Source organism: Carica papaya, chromosome 5 (genome assembly GCF_054855325.1).
Source record: "Carica papaya isolate Zhongbai chromosome 5, ASM5485532v1, whole genome shotgun sequence".
Classification (NCBI taxonomy): Eukaryota; Viridiplantae; Streptophyta; class Magnoliopsida; order Brassicales; family Caricaceae; genus Carica; species Carica papaya.
In genome coordinates this window covers 19,106,767-19,127,670 of record NC_142313.1, presented here as the reverse complement: position 1 = coordinate 19,127,670, position 20,904 = coordinate 19,106,767, and the positions used below count along the sequence as shown (strand labels likewise).

Here is a 20,904-nt window from a genome sequence, read left to right as displayed (position 1 = left end):
ATACACTCCTTCTCCTTTCTTCCCCCTCCCGTAATTTGTTTCCTTGTGCGTGCGCACTGCACCTCCTGTTTTCGTTATAATATCAAGTAAAATGCCACGGCGCCGTGACTCACATTTGCGAATAAAATTGCGGACCATAATTCAAGTCGCGTGTAACGTTGAAAGAATCATCTGCAAAAAAATGGGTACAGCACGAGGACTTCCCAAGAAAATGGGTGAAATATAAGGACTTCGCACGAGGTCACCCATCCGAGTACTACTCTCGCCCAAGCACCCTTAACTTACGGAGTTCTCATAGAATCCGTTGCATTAGTGCTGGTATGATCGCTCATGTTTCATTCTGCGCTGCAAATACATACACTATTTCTCCTTCCATCCCCCCTCCCGTCATTTGTTTCCTTGTGCGTGCACTCTACATCTTTGCGAATGAACCAGCGGTTCATAATTTCGTTTGCGCGTAACGTCGAACGACCTATCTGAAAAAGAATGGGTGCAACACGAGGACTTCCCAGGAGGTCACCCATCCGAGTACTACTCTCGCCCAAGCACACATAAATGCTGAGTTCTGATGGGATCCGGTGCATTAGTGCTAGTATGATCGCACCTATTTCATTTTGTGCTGTAAATACATACACTCCTTCTCATTTCTTCCCCCTCCCTTCATTTGTTTCCTGGTGCGTTCACACTTCAACTATTCATTCTCGTTTTAATATCAATTAAAATGTCCCTGCGTCTTGACTCACATTTGCGTATAAACCAGTGGACCATAATTCCAGTCGCGCGTAACGTCGAACGACCCATCTGAAAAAAGAAATGGGTGCAACACGAGAACTTCCCAGGAGATAACCCATCCTTGTACTACTTTCGCCAAAGCACACTTAACTGCGGAGTTCTGATGGGATCCGTTGTATTTGTGCTGGTATGATCGCACCTGTTTCATTTCGTGCTGAAAATACATACACTCCTTCTCCTTCCCTCCACCCCTCCCATCATTTGTTTTCTTGTGAGTTCACACTGCACCTCTCCTTCTCGTTCTAATATCGATTAAAATGCCCCTACTTCTTGACTCACATTTGTGTATAAACAAGCGGACAGTAGTTCTAGTCGCGGGTAATGTCGAACGACACGTCTGAAAAAAAATTGGTGCGACACGAGGACCTCCCAGGAGTTCACCCATCCGAGTACTACTCTCGCCCAAGCACACTTAACTGCGGAGTTCTGATGGGATCTGGTGTAATAGTGCTGGTATGATCTCACCTGTTTAATTTCACCCTGCAAATACATACATTCCTTCTCTTTTCTTCCCCCTCCCGTCATTTGTTTCCTTGTGCGTGCGCACTGCACCTTCCGTTCTCGTTCTAATATAAAGTAAAATACCACGACACCATGACTCACATTTGCGAATAGACCTGCGGACCATAATTCAAGCCGCGCATAATGTCGAGAGAATCATCTGCAAAAAAATGAGTGTCAACACGAGGACTTCCCAAGAAAATGGGTGAAATATAAGGACTTCGCAGGAGGTCACCCATCCTAGTACTACTCTCGCGCTTAACTTGGGGAGTTCTGATAGAATCCGTTGCATTAGTTCTGGTATGATCGCTCATGTTTCATTCTGCGCTGCAAATACATACACTCTTTCTCCTTCCATCCCCCCTCCCGTCATTTGTTTCCTTGTGCGTGCACTCAGCATCTCTCCTTCTCGTTCTAGTATCAAGTAAAATGCCCTGGCACCGTGACTCACCTTTGCGAATGAACCAGCAGTTCATAATTCCATTCGGGAGTAACGTCGAACGACCCATCCGAAAAAAATGGGTGCAACACGTGGACTTCCCAGGAGGTCACCCATCCGAGTACTACTCTCGCCCAAGCATACTTAACTGCGGAGTTCTAATGGGATCCGGTGCATTAGTGCTGGTATAATCGCAACTGTTTAATTACGCGATGCAAATACTTACACTCTTTCTCCTATCTTCGCCTTCCCGTCATTTGTTTACTTGTGCGTGCGCACTGCACCTCCCGTTCTCGTTCTAATATCAATTAAAATGCCACGGCGCCATGACTCACATTTGCGAATAAACCTGCGGACCATAATTCAAGTAGCGCGTAACGTCGAAAGAATCATCTGTAAAAAAATTGGTGCAACACGAGGACTTCCCAAGAAAATGGGTGAAATATAAAGACTTCGCAGGAGGTCACCCGTCGAAGTACTACCTTCGCCCAATCACCCTTAACTTGCGGAGTTCTGATAGAATCCGTTGCATTAGTTCTGGTATGATCGCTCATGTTTCATTCTACGCTGCAAATACATACACTCTTTTTCCTTCCATCCCCCCTCCCGTCATTTGTTTCCTTGTGCGTGCACTCTGCATCTCTCCTTCTCGTTCTAATATCAAGAAAAATGCCCCGGCACCGTGACTCACTTTTGCGAATGAACCAGCGGTTCATAATTCCAGTCGCGCATAATGTTGAACGACCCATCCGAAAAAAAAAGGGTGGAACACGAGGACTTCCCAAGAGGTCACCCATCCGAGTACTACTCTCGCCCAAGCACACATAAATGCGGAGTTCTGATGGGATCCAGTGCATTACTGCTGGTATGATCGCACCTGTTTAATTTCACGATGCAAATACATACACTCCTTCTCCTTTCTTCCCCCTCCTGTCATTTGTTTCCTTGTGCTTGCGCACTACACCTCCCGTTATCGTTCAAATTTCAAGTAAAATGCCACGGCGCCGTGACTCACATTTGCGAATAAACCTGCGGACCATAATTCAAGTCACGCGTAACGTCGAAAGAATCATCTGCAAAAAAATGGGTGCAACACGAAGACTTTCCAAGACAATTGGTGAAATATAAGGACTTCGTAGGAGGTCACCCATCCTAGTACTACTCTCGCCCAAGCACCCTTAACTTGCAGAGTTCTGATAGAATCCGTTGCATTAGCTCTGGTATGATCACTCATGTTTCATTCTGCGCTGCAAATACATACACTCTTTCTCCTTCCATCCCCCCTCCCGTCATTTGTTTCCTTGTGCGTGCACTCTGCATCTCTCATTCTCGTTCTAATATCAAGTAAAATGCCCCGGCACCGTGACTCATCTTTGTGAATGAACCAACGGTTCATAATTCAATTTGCGCATAACGTCGAACAACCCATCCGAAAAAAAATGAGTGCAACACGACGACTTCCCAGGAGGTCACCCATCCGATTACTACTCTCGCCCAAGCACAACTTAACTGCGGAGTTCTGATGGGATCCGGTGCATTAGTGCTGGTATGATCCCACCTGTTTAATTTTGCGTTGCAAATACATACACTCTTTTTCCTTTCTTCCCCCTCCCGTCTTTTGTTTCCTTGTGCGTTCACTCTTCACCTCTCCTTCTCGTTCTAATATCAATTAAAATGCTCCTGTGTCTTGACTCACATATTTGTATAAACCAGCGGACCATAGTTCCAGTCGTGCGTAAAGTCGAATGACCCATCTGAAAAAAAAAATGGGTGCAACACGAGAACTTCCCACGAGGTAACCCATCCTTGTACTACTTTCGCCAAAGCACACTTAACTGCGGAATTCTGATGGGATCCGGTGCATTTGTGCTGGTATGATCGCACTTGTTTCATTTCGTGCTGAAAATACATACACTCATTCTCTTTCCCTCCCCCCTCCCATCATTTGTTTCCTTGTGCGTTCACACTGCACCTCTCCTTCTTGTTCTAATATCGATTAAAATTCCTCTGCTTCTTAACTCACATTTGCGTATAAACTAGCGGACCATAGTTCCAGTCGCACGTAACATCGAGCGACTCGTCTCTAAAAAAATTGGTGCGACTCAAGCACTTCCCATCCGACTACTACTTTCGCCCAAGCACGCTTAATTGCGAAGTTAAGATGGGATCCAGTGCATTAGTGCTGGTATGATCGCACTTGTTTAATTTCGCACTGCAAATACATACACTCCTTCTCCTTTCTTTCCACTCCCGTCATTTGTTTCCTTGTGCGTGCGCACTGCACCTCCCATTCTCATTCAAATATCAAGTAAAATTCTACGGTGCCGTGACTCACATTTGCTAATAAACCTGTGGACCATAATTCAAGTCGCGCGTAATTTCGAAAGACTCATCTGTAAAAAAATGTGTGCAACACGAGAACGTTCCAAGAAAATGGGTGAAATATAAGGACTTCACAGGAGGTCACCCATCCTAGTACTACTCTCTCCCAAGAACCCTTAACTTACGGAGTTCTGATCGAATCCGTTGCATTTGTGCTGGTATGATCGCTCATGTTTAATTCTGCGCTTCAAATACATACACTCTTTCTCCTTCCATCCCCTCTCCCGTCATTTGTTTCCTTGTGCGTGCACTATGCATCTCTCATTCTCGTTCTAATATCAAGAAAAATGCTCCGGCAACGTGACTCACCTTTGCGAATGAACCAGCGGTTCATAATTTCAATCGCGCGTAACGTCAAACAACCCATCCGAAAAAAAATGGGTGCAACACGAGGACTTCCCAGGAGGTCACCCATCCGAGTACTACTCTCGCCCAAGCACACTTAACTATGGAGTTCTGATGAGATCCGATGCATTAGTGCTAGTATGATGGCACCTGTTTAATTACGCGCTGCAAATACATACACTATTTTTCCTTTCTTTCCCCTCCCGTCATTTGTTTCCTGGTGCGTTCACACTTCACCTCTCCTTCTCGTTCTAATATCAATTAAAATGTCCCTGCGTCTTGACTCACATTTGCGTATAAACCAGACGACCATAGTTCCAGTCGCGCGTAACATCGAACGACCCATCTGAAAAAAAAAATGGGTGCAACACGAGAACTTCCCAGTAGGTAACCCATCCTTGTACTACTTTCGCCAAAGCACACTTGACTGCGGAGTTCTGATGGGATCCAGTGCATTAGTGCTGGTATGATCGCACCTGTTTAATTTCGCGCTGCAAATACATACAATCATTCTCCTTTCTTCCCCCTCCCATCATTTGTTTTCCTTGTGCGTGCGCACTGCACCTCCCATTCTCATTCAAATATCAAGTAAAATTCCACGGTGCCGTGACTCACATTTGCTAATAAACCTGTGGACCATAATTCAAGTCGCGCGTAACTTCGAAAGACTCATCTGCAAAAAAATGTGTGCAACACGAGAACGTCCCAAGAAAATGGGTGAAATATAAGGACTTCACAGGAGGTCACCCATCCTAGTACTACTCTCTCCCAAGAACCCTTAACTTGCGGAGTTCTGATAAAATCCGTTGCATTTGTGCTGGTATGATCGCTCATGTTTAATTATGCGCTTCAAATACATACACTATTTCTCCTTCCATCCCCCCTCCCGTCATTTATTTCCTTGTGCGTCCACTCTGCATCTCTCATTCTCGTTCTAATATCAAGTAAAATGCCCCGGCGCCATACTCACCATTTGCGAATGAACTAATGGTTCATAATTCCATTCGCGCATAACATCGAACGACCCATCCGACAAAAAATCTTTGCAACACGAGGACTTCCCAGGAGGTCACCCGTCCGAGTACTACTCTCGGCCAAGCACACTTAACTGCGGAGTTCTGATGGGATCCGGTGCATTTGTGCTGGTATGATCGCACCTGATTAATTTCGCGCTGCAAATACATTCACTCCTTCTCCTTTCTTCCCCCGCCCATCATTTGTTTCCTTGTGCATGCGTTCTGCACCTCCCGTTCTCGTTCAAATATCAAGTAAAATGCCACGATGCCGTGACTCACATTTGCGAATAAACCTGCGGATCATAATTCAAGTCGCACGTAACGTCGTAAGAATCATCTGCAAAAAAATGGGTGCAACACGAGGACTTCCCAAGAAATTGGGTGAAATATAAGCATTTCGCAGGAGGTCACCCATCCTAGTACTACTCTCGCCTAAGCATCCTTAACTTGCGGAGTTCTGATAGAATCAATTGCGTTAGTGCTGGTATGATCGCTCATGTTTCATTCTGCGCTGCAAATACATACACTCTTTCTCCTTTAATCCCCCCTCCCGTCATTTGTTTCCTTGTGTGTGCACTCTGTATCTCTCTTTCTCATTCTAATATCAAGTAAAATGCCCCAGCACAGTGACTCACCTTTGCGAATGAACCAGCGGTTCATAATTCCATTCGCGCGTAACGTCGAACGATCCATCCGAAAAAAATACTTGCAACATGAGGACTTCCCAGGAGGTCACCCATCCAAGTATTACTCTCGGCCAAACACACTTAACTGCGGAGTTCTGATGGGATCCGGTGCATTAGTGCTGGTATGATCGCACCTATTTCATTTCGCACTGTAAATACATACAATCCTTCTCCTTTCTTCCCCCTCCCATCATTTGTTTCCTTGTGCGTGCGCACTGCACCTCCCGTTCTCATTTTAATATTAAGTAAAATGCCACGGCGCCGTGACTTACATTTGCGAATAAATCTGCGGACCATAATTAAAGTCGCGCGTAACGTCGAAAGAATCATCGGCAAAAAAATGGGTGCAACACGAGGACTTCCCAAGAAAATGGGTGAAATATAAGCACTTCGCAGGTGGTCACCCATCCTAGTACTACTCTCGCCCAAGAATCCTTAACTTGCGGAGTTATGATAGAATCCGTTGCGTTAGTGCTGGTATGATCGCTCATGTTTCATTCTGCGCTGCAAATACATACACTCTTTCTCATTCCATCCCCCCTCCCGTCATTTGTTTCCTTGTGTGTGCACTCTGCATCTCTCTTTCTCGTTCCAATATCAAGTAAAATGCCCTGGCACAGTGAATCACCTTTGCGAATGAACCAGCGGTTCATAATTCCATTCGAGCACAACGTCGAACGACCCATCCAAAAAAAAATTGGTGCAACACGAGGACTTCCTAGGAGCTCACCCATCCGAGTACTACTCTCGCCCAAGCACACTGAACGGTGGAGTTCTGATGGGATCCGGTACATTTGTGCTGCTATGATCACACCTGTTTTATTTCGCTCTGCAAATACAAACACTCCTTATCCTTTCTTCCCCCTCCCGTCATTTGTTTCCTGGTGCGATCACACTTCACCTTTCCTTCTCATTCTAATATCAATTAAAATGCCCTTGCATCTTGACTCACATTTGCATATAAACTTGCGGACCATAGTTCATGTCGCGCGTAACGTCGAACAACCCATCTGAAAAAAAAAATGGGTGCAACACGAGAACTTCCCAAGAGGTAACCCATCCTTGTACTACTTTCGTCAAAGCACACTTGACTGTGGAGTTCTGATGGGATCCGGTGCATTTGTGCTGGTATGATCGCACCTGTTTCATTTTGTTGTGAAAATACATACACTCCTTCTCCTTCCCTCCCCCCTCCCATCATTTCTTTCCTTGTGCGTTCACAGTGCACCTCTCTTTCTCGTTCTAATATTGATTAAAATGCCCCTGCTTCTTGACTCACATTTGCGTATAAACCAGCGGACCATAGTTCCAGTCGCGCGTAACATCAAACGACCCGTTCGGAAAAAAATTGGTGCGACACAAGGACTTCCCAGGAGGTCACCCATCTGAGTACTACTCTCGCCCAAGCACACTAAACTGCGGAGTTCTGATGGGATCCGGTGCATTAGTGCTGGTATGATCGCAACTGTTTAATTTCGCGCTGCAAATACATACGCTCCCTCTCCTTTTTTCCACCTCCCGTCATTTGTTTCCTTGTGCGTGCGCACTGCACCTCCCGTTCTTATTCAAATATCAAGTAAAATGCCACGGCGCCATGACTCACATTTGCGAATAAACCTGCGGACAATAATTCAAGTCGCGCCTAACGTCGAAAGAATCATCTGCAAAAAAATGGTTGCAACACGAGGACTTCCCAAAAAAATGGGTGAAATATAAGGACTTCGTAAGAGGTCACCCATCCTAGTACTACTCTCGCCCAAGCACCCCTAACTTGCGGAGTTTTAAAAGAATCAGTTGCATTAGTACTGGTATGATCGCTCATGTTTCATTCTGCGCTGTAAATGCATACACTCTTTCTCCTTCCATCCCCCCTCCCGTCATTTATTTCCTTATACGTGTACTCTGCATCTCTCCTTCTCGTTCTAATATCAAATAAAATGCCCCGGTACCGTGACTCACCTTTGCGAATGAACCATCGGTTCATAATTCCATTCGTGCGTAACGTCGAACGACCCATCCGAAAAAAATGGGTGCAACACGAGGACTTCCCAGGAGGTCACCCATCCGAGTACTACTCTCGCCCCAGTACACTTAACTGCGGAGTTCTGATGGGATCCGGTGCATTAGTGATGGTATGATCGTACCTGTTTCATTTCGCGCTGCAAATACATACACTCATTCTCCTTTCTTCAACCTCCCGTCATTTTTTTCCTGGTGCGTTCACACTTCACCTCTCCTTCTCGTTCTAATATCAATTAAAATGCCCCTGCTTCTTGACTCACATTTGCGTATAAAATAGCGGACCGTAGTTCTAGTCGCGCGTAACTTCTAACGACCCATCTGAAAAAAAATTGGTTCGACACAAAGACTTATCAGGAGGTCACCCATCTGAGTACTACTCTCGCCCAAGCACACTTAACTGCGGAGTTCTAAATGGATCCGGTGCATTAGTGCTGGTTTGATCACACCTGTTTCATTTCGCGCTGCAAATACATACAATTTTAATTTTTTATTTCTTTAAATAATTTTACATTTAATATAATAATATATAATTACAACTATTTGTTTTTAATATATAAATAATTTTATTTTTATTAAAATTAAATTAATGTGATAATATAAATAATAATTATTTATTTTATTAAATATAAAAATTTAATTTGATTATGTGTAATAATTATTTATTTAAATATAAATTTAATTATATTTTTACATAATTTATTTTTTTCATTACATATTTTTTAGATATCATTGATTATTACATATAATAAAGCAGAGGTAAATTAGTAATTTGATTGAAAATATAATTATATCATCTTATCATCCAAACAAAACAGTTGTTATTAACATACATTAATACACAAGCATCCAAATATAAAAAAATATTACATTCTCATCTTATGTCATTATTATCCAATCACTGTTATTGTCATACATTAATTACCTATCACTAAAATTTATCTAAACATAGTATAAATCTCATTACAAGTTAATCATTTACCTCATTAAGAATGATAGTCAATGGAAGTCAAGTTACATGTTGTTCTTTATTGTTTGATTTAAGTTTTTTTATTTGATTTGGTTTATTTATAAAGCTTCAGTTAGAGGGGAAATATTGGAGATAACCGAGTATTTCAGCCTTTATCCCATATAGCTTCCTATATAGTTTCTTTCTTACCCTTGGCTTTCCTAATTTTCTCATAGATATTTCTACTATTTCTTTAGCATAATAGCAAGAGAAATCTATGGTGATGTTTCCATTATTTCTTATACAAAACTAATTGTCAACCACTTCAATTGGGACCTTATAAAAGCAGATTTAGTTTTCTCTACCATCTGATTAGGCTTTTAGATCTCAAAAGATCCAGCAGGCTGAAAAAAAATGTCAAATCGTGAAAACTGCTCAAAGGGGGGAGACTCATACTTACATGTTTGCCTTCTTAGAGTTCTCAGCATTACCATCTTGTTCATTATTTTTAAAAAGAATAGATTTTTTATGTTGTTCCTTGTCTCTTCCCTTCCTAAGTTCAAAGCATTCATGTTCCTGACAGCAGAAAAAGAGCAATTCCGTATGAAGTTCTTTAAGATACAATAGACATTAAATTAACCCAACTTATGGAAGCCACCATAAAGCATTAGAAATAATCATAAAATAATCTAGATCATGAATTATAAAATAAAAACTTGAACAATTAACACCAAACTTTATGCAAGCACCAACAGAGCTTGCGCTCCATAGTCCACCAGTGTATGCTCATGTATACTGCAGTATATCATGGTTATAAATAACAAACAAGGTCATTTCTCCATCTAAGATAAAGAAGAAACTAATATTGTGAAAAATAAACTTAAAGAATGTAAAATTACTATAAATATAATATTATAATTTAAATATCATATTGATCTAAAATGGAAAGCTATAGATTACTTAAATATATTATAAACTAAATTCTATTAAATATATAATACTATTACTATTTAGGAGTCTATTATTATAGTTTTAGTAACCTTATAATTTTATTTTTACTATCACTTAATTTTTTTTATTTGTATTATTAATATTATTTCTAATCTTATTAGCATTGATATTTCTTATCTTATTTCGAGTAGCATTTTGTCATCTTGTTAGTCTTAATTTTTGTGTGGAGTTGTATTGATGTTAGAGTGCCAAGGGGGCACAACCATTTACAATATATTTACAAGTTGATTAAATTATCGACAACAAAACCAAGATCATCAAGACAATCAACTTATTACTCTCAATATTTCTTAATCAAATCCTAATCAGGAAAGTCATAATTTTTTTTAAAATATAAAGTGTATAATATGGTATTAATAATGATACCAAGGGGGTGCCAAACTCATGTCTCGATCAAAGTATCAATAACATCCCCTAACTCTCTCATCAAAAGAGGAGAATGACTCATTAACAAAAGACAGAGAATTTAGAACCATTTATTCTTAAGTGTGTCAAAACCATCCACGTTATCTACCCCTTCATAAGCCTTCATATTCATCCCCTTCCACACAACCCACAAAATAATAAATGGAATTACATCCAAATACTTCATGCTACCACTCACACCCCTCCATGCCCAAGTTTCATCACGCACCGATCCTGCCATCACCCACCTATCAAAGAACCCATAAACCAAAGTCCAAAACTTGTACACGATCAAACACCAAAGTAAGACATGATTGCAAGTCTCCTCAACCCTCTTACACAAAAAAACAAGTACTAACGAAAGATTTTACCCCTCTTACTCAAATTATCAATAGTCAAAATACAACTCCTACTAGTCTCCGAAGCACAAGAAGAAGTATGGGGTGGCACCTTAGCCTTCCAAATTTGCTGAATTGGGAATCTGATGTCTTTATCTTCATATCTAAATAGATGCTTGTAGAAAGACTTGACTGTGAAAAACCTATTATTCGCAAAGCACCATTTGGGAGTATCAATGCTTCCATCCAAGTTCACACTAGAAAAGGTATTCAACAGTCTCTCATATTTTTCAATCTCCAAATTGTTCAAGTTTCTCAATACAAACACTTGCCAAAGTATCCTCACAGTCTAACCACCCTTCCTTACATAAAATAATGATGCCTCCCATCCTACTACACTCTAGAAGTTCTCTCCAATCCGCTACCTTGATCTTCCATAGACTGCTAACAACTCCAACGGTTATGCTCTCCATCTTGGTTTCATGCAAACAAATCACATCAGGATTCCATATGCTCAAACATCATTTGATAACCATCCTCTTCTTGTGGTCATTGATACCTCGTACATTTCATGAAATAATCTGACCAATCATTCATGAAATAATCTGACCAATCATTCCTCAATGTGCATGTTGACTCCTCTCACCCTTCCTATCCCCCTTTTTTGGGACATCATAATTAACAATGGATATTAGTCTCTTTAACTTCCTTGATCCTTCAGCTACATGTCTTCCTTTCGCCCTTGTCTTCAGTCTCCCCTCCCTCTCTTTCTCCTGTCTTCTCTTTTCAATTTCTCTAAAAAGTTCAATAGCTCTATCTTCTAAACGAACAAAAGATACCCCCAACAACCCCCTCGATCTATGCACGTCTCAATTACTCATCAAGAATCTTCTTCCTCCAATAACTCTCTCCCCTACTCACCACTCTCTTCTGCCCCGAAAACATCACAAACATGTATTGTCATTCTCATGTCACTGCTAGCATTAACATATTCTTCCTCCACTCTCACTAGATTAGCTCCTTTCGTCACCCTCCCGTCATTTGTTTCCTGGTGCGTTCACACTTCACCTCTCCTTTTCGTTCTAATATCAATTAAAATGCCCCTGCGTCTTGACTCACATTTGCGTATAAACCAGCGGACCATACTTCCAGTCCCGCGTAACGTCGAACGACCCATCTGAAAAAAAAAATAGGTGCAACACGAGAACTTCTCGGGAGGTAATCCATCATTGTACTAATTTCGCCAGAGCACACTTAACTGCGGAGTTCTGATTGGATCTGGTGCAATTGTGCAGGTATGATCGCGCCAGTTTCATTTCGTGCAGAAAATACATACACTCCTTCTCCTTCCCTTCCCCCTCCCATCATTTGTTTCCTTGTGTGTTCACTCTGCACTTCTCCTTCTCGTTCTAATATCGATTAAAGTGCCCCTTCTTCTTGACTCACATTTGCGTATAAACTGGCGAACCATAGTTCCAGTCACGCGTAACGTTGAACAACCCGTCTGAAAAAAAATTAGTGCGACACGAGGACTTCCCAGAAGGTCACCCATCCGAGTACTAGTCTCGCCCAAGCACACTTAACTGTATATTTCTGATGGGATCTGGTGCATTAATGCTGGTATGATCGCACCTATTTTATTTCGCGCTGCAAATACATACACTCCTTCTCATTTATTCGCCCTCCCGTCATTTGTTTCCTGGTGCGTTCACACTTCACATCTCCTTCTCGTTCTAATATCAATTAAAATGCCCCTGCGTCTTGACTCACATTTGCGTATGATCCAGCTGACCATAGTTCCAGTCGCGTGTAACGTCGAACGACCCATCTGAAAAAAAAAAGGTTGCAGCACGAGAAATTCCCAGGAGGTAACCCATCCTTGTACTACTTTCGCCAAAGCACACTTAACTGCGGAGTTCTGATGTGATCCGGTGTATTTGTGCAGGTGTGATCGCACCTGTTTCATTTCGTGCTGAAAATACATACACTCCTTCTCCTTCCCTCCCCCCTCCAATCATTTATTTTCTTGTGCGTTCACACTGCACCTCTCCTTCTCGTTCTAATATTGATTAAACTGCCCCTGCTTCTTGGCTCACATTTGCGTATAAACCAGCGGACAATAGTTCCTGTCGCGCGTAACGTCGAACGACCCGTCTGAAAAAAAATTGGTGCGACACGAGGACTTCTCATTTCTTCCCCCTCCCGTCATTTATTTCTTTGTGCGTGCGCACTGCACCTCCCGTTCTCGTTCTAATATCAAGTAAAATGCCACGGCGCCGTGACTCACATTTGCGAATAAACCTGCGGACCATAATTCAAGTCGCGCGTAACGTCGAAAGAATCATCTGCCAAAAAATTGGTGCAACACGAGGACTTTCCAAGAAAATGGGTGAAATATAAGGACTTTGCAGGAGGTCACCCATCCTAGTACTACTCTCGCCCAAGCGCCCTTAATTGTGGAGTTCTGATAGAATCCGTTGCATTAGTGCTGGTATGATCGCTCATGTTTCATTCTGCGCTGCAAATAGATACACTCTTTCTCCTTCCATCCCCCCTCCCGTCATTTGTTTTCTTGTGCGTGCACTCTGCATCTCTTCTTCTCCTTCTAATATTAGGTAAAATGCCTTGGCACCGTGACTCACCTCTGCGAATGAACCAGCGGTTCATAATTCCATTAGCGCGTAACGTCGAATGACCGATCCGAAAAAAAATATGTGCAACACGAGAACTTCCCAGGAGGTCACCCATCCGAGTACTACTCTCGCACAAGCGCACTTAACTGCAAAATTCTGATGGGATCCGGTGCATTAGTGCTGGTATGATCGCACCTGTTTCATTTCGCGCTTCAAATACATACACTCCTCCTCCTTTCTTCCCCCTCCCTTCATTATTTTCCTGGTGCGTTCACACTTCACCTCTCCTTCTCATTTTAATATCAATTAAAATGCCCCTGCGTCTTGACTCACATTTGCGTATAAACCAGCAGACAATAGTTCCAGTCGCGCGTAACGTCGAACGACCCATCTGAAAAAAAAAGTGTGCAACACGAGAACTTCCCAAGAGGTAACCCATCCTTGTACTACTTTCGCAAAAGCACACTTAACTGCGGAGTTCTGATGGGATCTGATGCATTTGTGCTGGTATGATCGCACCTGTTTCATTTCGTGCTGAAAATACATACACTCCTTCTCCTTCCCTCCCCCCTCCCATCATTTGTTTCCTTGTGCGTTCACACTACACCTCTCCTTTCGTTCTAATATCGATTAAAATGCCCCTGCTTCTTGACTCACATTTACATATAAACCAGCGGACCGTAGTTCTAGTCACCTTTGCGAATGAACCATCGGTTCATAATTTCATTCGCGCGTAAAGTCAAACGACCCAACCGAAAAAAAATGGGTGCAACACGAGGACTTCCCAGGAGGTCACCCATCCGAGTACTACTCTCGCCCAAGCACAATTAACTGTAGAGTTCAGATCCGGTACATTTGTACAGGTATGATCGCGCCTGTTTTATTTTGTGCTAAAAATACATACACTCCTTCTCCTTCCCTCCCCCCTCCCATCATTTGTTTCCTTGTGCGTTCACACTGCACCTCTCTTTCTCATTCTAATATCGATTAAAATGCCCCTGCTTCTTGACTCACATTTGCGTATAAACCAGCGGACCATAGTTCAAGTCGCGCGTAACGTCTAACGACCAGTCTGGAAAAAAATTGGTGCGACACGAGTACTTCCGAGGAGGTCTCCCATCCGAGTACTACTCTCGCCCAAGCACACTTAACTGCGGAGTTCTGATGGGATACGTTGCATTAGTGCTGGTATGTTCGTACCTGTTTAATTTCGCGCAGCAAATACATACACTCCTTCTCCTTTCTTCCCCCTCCTATCATTTGTTTCCTTGTGCGTGCGCACTGCACCTCCCGTTTTTGTTCTAATATCAAGTAAAATGTCACGGAGCCGTGACTCATATTTGCGAATAAACCTGTGGACCATAATTCAAGTCACACGTAACGTCGAAAGAATCATCTGCAAAAAAATGGGTGCAATACGAGGACTTCCCAATAAAATGGGTGAAATATAAGGACTTCGCAGGAGGTCACCCATCCTAGTACTACTCTCGCCCAAGCAACCTTAACTTGCAGAGTCCTGATAGAATCCGTTGCATATGTTTTGGTATGATTGCTCATGTTTCATTCTGCGCTGTAAATACATACACTCTTTCTCCTTCTATCCCCCCTCCCGTCATTTGTTTCCTTGTGCGTGCACTCTGCATCTCTCCTTCTGGTTCTAATATCAAGTAAACTGCCCCAGCACCGTGACTCACCTTTGCGAATTAACCAACGGTTCATAATTCTATTCGTGTGTAAGGTCAAACGACACATCCGAAAAAAATGGTTGCAACACGAGGACTTCTCAGGAGGTCACCCATCCGAGTAATACTCTCGCCCAAGCACACTTAACTGCGGAGTTCTGATGGGATACGTTGCATTAGTGCTGGTATGTTCGTACCTGTTTAATTTCGCGCAGCAAATACATACACTCCTTCTCCTTTCTTCCCCCTCCTATCATTTGTTTCCTTGTGCGTGCGCACTGCACCTCCCGTTTTTGTTCTAATATCAAGTAAAATGTCACGGAGCCGTGACTCATATTTGCGAATAAACCTGCGAACCATAATTCAATTAGTGCGTAACGTCGAAAGAATCATCTGCAAAAAAATGGGTGCAATACGAGGACTTCCCAAGAAAATGGGTAAAATATAAGGACTTCGCAGGAGGTCACCCATCCTAGTACTACTCTAGCCCAAGCACCCTTAACTTGCGGAGTTCTGATAGAATCCATTGCATTAGTGCTGGTATGATCGCTCATGTTTCATTCTGCGCTGCAAATACATACACCCTTTCTCCTTCCATCCCCCTTCCCGTTATTTGTTTCCTTGTGCGTGCACTTTGTATCTCTCCTTCTCGTTCCAATATGAGGTAAAATGCCCCGTCACCGTGACTCACCTTTGCAAATGAACCAGCGGTTCATAATTCCATTCGTCCGTAATGTCGAACGACCCATCCGAAAAAAATGGTTGCACCACGAGGACTTCCCAGGAGGTCACCCATCCGAGTACTACTCTCGCCCAAGCACACTTGACTGGAGAGTTCTGATGGGATACGGTTCATTAGTGCTGGTATGATCGTAATTGTTTCATTTCGCGCTGCAAATACATACACTCCTTATCCTTTCTTCCCCCTCCCGTCATTTGTTTCTTGGTGCGTTCACATTTCACCTCTCCTTCTCGTTCTAATAGAAATTAAAATGCCCCTGCATCTTGACTCACATTTGTGTATTAACTAACGGACCATAGTTCTAGTCGCGCGCAACGTCGAACGACCCGTCTGAGAAAAAAAATTGGTGCAACACGTGAACTTCCCAAGAGGTAACCCATCCTTGTCCTACTTTCGTCAAAGCACACTTAACAGCGGAGTTCTGATGGGATCCGGTGCGTTTGTGCTGGTATGATCGCACCTGTCTCATTTTGTGCTGAAAATACATACACTCCTTCTCCTTCCCTCCCCCCTCCCATCATTTATTTCATTGTGCGTTCACACTGCACCTCTCATTCTCGTTCTAATATTGATTAAAATGCCCCTGCTTCTTGACTCACATTTGCGTATAAACCAGCAGACCATAGTTCCAGTCGCGCGTAACGTCGAACGACCCGTCTGAAAAACAATTGGTGCGACACGAGGACTTCCCAGGAGGTCACCCATCTGAATACTACTCTCGCCCAAGAAAAGTTAACTGCGAAGTTCTGATGGGAACCGGTGCATTAGTGCTGGTATGATCGCACCTGTTTAATTTCGCGCTGCAAATACATACACTACTTCTCCTTTCTTCCCCCTCCCGTCATTTGTTTCCTTGTGCGTGCGCACTGCACCTCCCGTTCTCGTTCAAATATCAAGTAAAATGTCACGGCGCCGTGACTCACATTTGCGAATAAACCTGCGGACCATAATTAAAGTCGCGCCTAACGTGGAAAGAATCATCTGTAAAAAAATGGGTGCAACACGAGGACTTCCCAAGAAAATGGGTGAAATATAAGGAATTCGCAAGAGGTCACCCATCCTAGTACTACTCTCGCCCAAGCACCCATAACTTGCGGAGTTCTGAAAGAATCCGTTGCATTAGTGCTGTAAATACATACACTCCTTCTCCTTTCTTCCCCATCCCGTCATTTGTTTCCTTGTGCGTGCGCACTGCACCTCCCGTACTCGTTCAAATATCAAGTAAAATGCCACGGTGCCTTGACTTATATTTGCAAATAAACCTAGAGACCATAATTTAAGTCGCACCTAAGGTCGAAAGAATCATCTGCAAAAAAAATGGGTGCAACACGAGGACTTCCAAAGAAAATGGGTGAAATATAAGAACTTCGCAAGAGGTCACCCATCCTAGTACTACTCTCGCCCAAGCACCCTTAACTTGCGGAGTTTTGAAAGAATCCGTTGCATTAGTGCTGGTATGATCGCTCATGTTTCATTCTGCGCTGCAAATGCATACACTCTTTCTCCTTCCATCCCCCCTCTCGTCATTTGTTTCCATATGCGTGCACTCTGCATCTCTCCTTCTCATTCTAATATCAAGTAAAATGCTCCGGCACCGTGTCTCACCTTTGCGAATGAACCAGCGGTTCATAATTCCATTCGCGCGTAACATCGAATGAACCATCCGAAAAAAAATGGGTGCAACACGAGGACTTTCCAGGAGGTCACCCATCCTAGTACTACTCTTGCCCAAGCAATCGTAACTGCGGAGTTATGATGGGATCCGGTGCATTAGTGCTGGTATGATTGCACCTGTTTCATTTTGCGCTGCAAATACATACACTCCTTCTCCTTTCTTCCCCATCCCGTCATTTGTTTCCTGGTGCGTTCACACTTCACCTCTGCTTCTTATTCTAATATCAATTAAAATGCCCCTGCGTATTGACTCACATTTTCGTATAAACCAGCGGACCATAGTTCCAGTTGCGCGTAACGTCGAACGACCCATCTGAAAAAAAAAATGGGTGTAACACGAGAACTTCCCAAGAGGTAACCCATCCTTGTACTACTTTCGCCAAAGCACACTTAACTGCGGAGTTCTGATTGGATCCGGTGCATTTGTGCTGGTATGATCGCACCTGTTTTATTTCGTGCTGAAAATACATACACTCCTTATCCTTCCCTCCCCCCTCCCATCATTTGTTTCCTTGTGCGTTCACACTGCACTTCTCCTTCTCGTTCTAATATCGATTTAAATGCCTCTGCTTCTTGACTCACATTTGCATATAAACCAGCGGACCTTAGCTCCAGTCACGAGTAACGTCGAACGAAACGTCTGAAAAAAAATTATTGCGACACGAGGACTTCCTAATAGGTCACCCATCCAAGTACTAGTCTCGCCCAAGCACACTTAACTGCAGAGTTCTGATCGGATCCGGTGCATTAGTACTGATATGATTGCACCTGTTTAATTTCGCACTGCAAATACATACACTCATTCTCCTTTCTTCCACCTCCCGTCATTTGTTTCCTTGTGCGTGCGCACTGCACTTCCCGTTCTCGTTCTAATATCAAGTAAAATGCCACGGCGCCGTGACTCACATTTGCGAATAAACCTGCGGACCATAATTCAAGTCTCGCGTAACGTCAAAAGAATCATCTGCAAAAAAATGGGTGCAACACGAGGACTTCCCAAGAAAATGGGTGAAATATAAGGACTTCGCAGGAGGTCACCCATCCTAGTACTACTCTGGCGCAAGCAGGCTTACCTGCGGAGTTCTGATAGAGTCCGTTGCATTAGTGCTGGTATGATCTCTCATGTTTCATTATGCGCTGCAAATACATACACTCTTTCTCCTTCTTTCCCCCCACCCGTCATTTATTTCCTTGTGCGTGCACTCTGCATCTCTCCTTCTCGTTCTAATATAAAGTAAAATACCCCCGCACTGTGACTAAACGTTTCGAATGAACCAGTTTTTCATAATTCTATTCGCGCGTAATGTCCAACGACCCATTTGAAAAAAAATGGGTGGAACACGAGGACTTCCCAGGAGGTCACCCATCCGAGTACTACACTCGCCCAAGTACACTTAAATGTGGAGTTCTGATAGGATCCGGTGCATAAGTGTTGGTATGATCGCACCTGTTTCATTTCGCACTGCAAATACATACACTCCTTCTCCTTTCTTTCCCCTCCCGTCATTTGTTTCCTTGTGCGTTCACACTTCACCTCTCCTTCTCGTTCTAATATCAATTAAAATGCCCTTGCGTCTTGACTCACATTTGCGTATAAACCAGCGGACCATAGTTCCAGTCGCGCGTAACGTCAAACGGCCCATCTGAAAAAAAAAAATGGGTGCAACACGAGAACTTCCCAGGAGGTAACCCATCCTTGTATTACCTTCACCAAAGCACACTTAACTGCGGACTTCTGATGGGATCAAGTGCATTTGTGCTGGTCTGATCGCACCTGTTTCATTTCGTGCTGAAAATACATAGAATCCTTCTCTTTCCCTCCCCCCTACCATCATTTGTATCCTTGTGCGTTCACACTGCACCTCTCACTCTCGTTCTAATATCGATTAAAATGCCCCTGCTTCTTGACTCACATTTGCATATAAACTAGTGGACCATAGCTCCAGTCGCGCGTAACGTCGAACGACCCGTCTGAAAAAAAATTGGTGCGACACGAAGGCTTCCCAAGAGGTAACCCATCCTAGTACTAGTCTCGCCCAAGCACATTTAACTGTGGAGTTCTGATGGGATCCGGTGCATTAGTGCTGGTATGATCGCACCTGTTTAATTTTGCGCTGCAAATACATACACTCTATCTCCTTTCTTCCCCCTCCCGTCATTCATTTCCTTGTGCGTGCGCACTGCACCTCCCGTTCTCGTTCAAATATCAAGTAAAATGCCACGGCGCCGTGACTCACATTTGCGAATAAACCTGCGGTCCATAATTCAAGTCGCGCGTAACGTCGAAAGAATCATCTGTAAAAAAATGGGTACAACACGAGGACTTCCCAAGAGGTCACCCATCCGAGTATTACTCTCGCCCAAGCACACTTAAGTGCGGAGTTCTGAAGGGATCCGGTGTATAAGTGCTGGTATGATCTCACCGGTTTAATTTCGCGCTACAAATACATACACTCCTTCTCCTTTCCTCCCCCTCCCGTCATTTGTTTCCTTGTGCGTGCGCACTGCACCTCCCGTTCTCGTTCTAATATCAAGTAAAATGCCATTGCGCAGTGACTGACATTTGCGAATATAACCTGCGGACCATAATTCAAGTCGCGTGAAACGTCGAAAGAATCATCTGTAAAAAAATGGGTGCAACACGAGGACCTCCCAAGAAAATGGGTGAAATATAAGGACTTCGCAGGAGGTCACCCATCCTAGTACTACTCTCGCCCAAGCACCCTTAACTTGCAGAGTTCTGATAGAATCCGTTGTATTAGTGCTGGGATGATCGCTCATGTTTCATTCTGCACTGCAAATACATACACTCTTTCTCCTTTCATCCCCCCTCCCGTCATTTGTTTCCTTGTGCATGCACTCTGCATCTCTACTTCTCATTCTAATATCAAGTAAAATGCGCTGGCACCGTAACTCACCTTTATGAATGAACCAGCGGTTCATAATTTCATTCGCGCGTAATATTGAATGACCCATCCGAAAAAAATGGGTGCAACACGAGGACTTCCGAGGAGGTCACCCATCCGAGTACTACTATCACCCAAGCACACTTAACTGCAGAGTTCTGATGTAATCCTGTGCATTAGTGCTGGTATGATCGCACTTGTTTCATTTCGCGCTGCAAATACATACACTCCTCCTTTCTTCCCCCTCCCGTCATTTATTTCCTGGTGCAATACGAGAACTTCACAGGAGGTAACCCACCCTTGTACTTCTTTCGCCAAAGCACACTTAACTTCGGAGTTCTGATGGGATCCGGTGCATTTGTGCTGGTATGATCGCACCTATTT

At 43.3% G+C, this 20,904-nt stretch overlaps 34 pseudogenes; all 34 read right to left on the bottom strand.

Moving 5' to 3' along the window:
* Positions 1-487: 487 nt before the first annotated feature.
* On the bottom strand, positions 488-606 carry LOC148254106 (5S ribosomal RNA; annotated as a pseudogene).
* Positions 607-814: 208 nt separating this feature from the next.
* Positions 815-933, bottom strand: LOC148254105 (5S ribosomal RNA; annotated as a pseudogene).
* A 207-nt stretch (positions 934-1,140) lies between these two features.
* Positions 1,141-1,259, bottom strand: LOC148254104 (5S ribosomal RNA; annotated as a pseudogene).
* Positions 1,260-1,812: 553 nt separating this feature from the next.
* On the bottom strand, positions 1,813-1,931 carry LOC148254103 (5S ribosomal RNA; annotated as a pseudogene).
* Positions 1,932-2,492: 561 nt separating this feature from the next.
* Positions 2,493-2,611, bottom strand: LOC148254102 (5S ribosomal RNA; annotated as a pseudogene).
* Positions 2,612-3,172: 561 nt separating this feature from the next.
* Positions 3,173-3,292, bottom strand: LOC148254101 (5S ribosomal RNA; annotated as a pseudogene).
* A 207-nt stretch (positions 3,293-3,499) lies between these two features.
* On the bottom strand, positions 3,500-3,618 carry LOC148254100 (5S ribosomal RNA; annotated as a pseudogene).
* Positions 3,619-4,492: 874 nt separating this feature from the next.
* Positions 4,493-4,611, bottom strand: LOC148254099 (5S ribosomal RNA; annotated as a pseudogene).
* Positions 4,612-4,818: 207 nt separating this feature from the next.
* Positions 4,819-4,937, bottom strand: LOC148254098 (5S ribosomal RNA; annotated as a pseudogene).
* Positions 4,938-5,499: 562 nt separating this feature from the next.
* Positions 5,500-5,618, bottom strand: LOC148254097 (5S ribosomal RNA; annotated as a pseudogene).
* Positions 5,619-6,178: 560 nt separating this feature from the next.
* Positions 6,179-6,297, bottom strand: LOC148254096 (5S ribosomal RNA; annotated as a pseudogene).
* A 561-nt stretch (positions 6,298-6,858) lies between these two features.
* Positions 6,859-6,977, bottom strand: LOC148254095 (5S ribosomal RNA; annotated as a pseudogene).
* A 207-nt stretch (positions 6,978-7,184) lies between these two features.
* On the bottom strand, positions 7,185-7,303 carry LOC148254094 (5S ribosomal RNA; annotated as a pseudogene).
* Positions 7,304-7,509: 206 nt separating this feature from the next.
* Positions 7,510-7,628, bottom strand: LOC148254093 (5S ribosomal RNA; annotated as a pseudogene).
* Positions 7,629-8,188: 560 nt separating this feature from the next.
* LOC148254092 (5S ribosomal RNA) lies at positions 8,189-8,307 on the bottom strand (annotated as a pseudogene).
* A 205-nt stretch (positions 8,308-8,512) lies between these two features.
* On the bottom strand, positions 8,513-8,631 carry LOC148254091 (5S ribosomal RNA; annotated as a pseudogene).
* A 3,442-nt stretch (positions 8,632-12,073) lies between these two features.
* LOC148254090 (5S ribosomal RNA) lies at positions 12,074-12,192 on the bottom strand (annotated as a pseudogene).
* A 206-nt stretch (positions 12,193-12,398) lies between these two features.
* On the bottom strand, positions 12,399-12,517 carry LOC148254089 (5S ribosomal RNA; annotated as a pseudogene).
* A 206-nt stretch (positions 12,518-12,723) lies between these two features.
* Positions 12,724-12,842, bottom strand: LOC148254088 (5S ribosomal RNA; annotated as a pseudogene).
* Positions 12,843-13,594: 752 nt separating this feature from the next.
* On the bottom strand, positions 13,595-13,713 carry LOC148254087 (5S ribosomal RNA; annotated as a pseudogene).
* Positions 13,714-13,918: 205 nt separating this feature from the next.
* Positions 13,919-14,037, bottom strand: LOC148254086 (5S ribosomal RNA; annotated as a pseudogene).
* Positions 14,038-14,279: 242 nt separating this feature from the next.
* LOC148254085 (5S ribosomal RNA) lies at positions 14,280-14,393 on the bottom strand (annotated as a pseudogene).
* Positions 14,394-14,599: 206 nt separating this feature from the next.
* Positions 14,600-14,718, bottom strand: LOC148254084 (5S ribosomal RNA; annotated as a pseudogene).
* A 560-nt stretch (positions 14,719-15,278) lies between these two features.
* LOC148254083 (5S ribosomal RNA) lies at positions 15,279-15,397 on the bottom strand (annotated as a pseudogene).
* Positions 15,398-16,283: 886 nt separating this feature from the next.
* On the bottom strand, positions 16,284-16,402 carry LOC148254082 (5S ribosomal RNA; annotated as a pseudogene).
* A 206-nt stretch (positions 16,403-16,608) lies between these two features.
* LOC148254081 (5S ribosomal RNA) lies at positions 16,609-16,727 on the bottom strand (annotated as a pseudogene).
* An 887-nt stretch (positions 16,728-17,614) lies between these two features.
* LOC148254080 (5S ribosomal RNA) lies at positions 17,615-17,733 on the bottom strand (annotated as a pseudogene).
* Positions 17,734-17,940: 207 nt separating this feature from the next.
* Positions 17,941-18,059, bottom strand: LOC148254079 (5S ribosomal RNA; annotated as a pseudogene).
* A 206-nt stretch (positions 18,060-18,265) lies between these two features.
* On the bottom strand, positions 18,266-18,384 carry LOC148254078 (5S ribosomal RNA; annotated as a pseudogene).
* A 560-nt stretch (positions 18,385-18,944) lies between these two features.
* Positions 18,945-19,063, bottom strand: LOC148254077 (5S ribosomal RNA; annotated as a pseudogene).
* Positions 19,064-19,596: 533 nt separating this feature from the next.
* On the bottom strand, positions 19,597-19,715 carry LOC148254076 (5S ribosomal RNA; annotated as a pseudogene).
* Positions 19,716-19,920: 205 nt separating this feature from the next.
* LOC148254075 (5S ribosomal RNA) lies at positions 19,921-20,039 on the bottom strand (annotated as a pseudogene).
* Positions 20,040-20,600: 561 nt separating this feature from the next.
* Positions 20,601-20,719, bottom strand: LOC148254074 (5S ribosomal RNA; annotated as a pseudogene).
* Positions 20,720-20,781: 62 nt separating this feature from the next.
* Positions 20,782-20,900, bottom strand: LOC148254073 (5S ribosomal RNA; annotated as a pseudogene).
* Between the last annotated feature and the right edge of the window lie 4 nt (positions 20,901-20,904).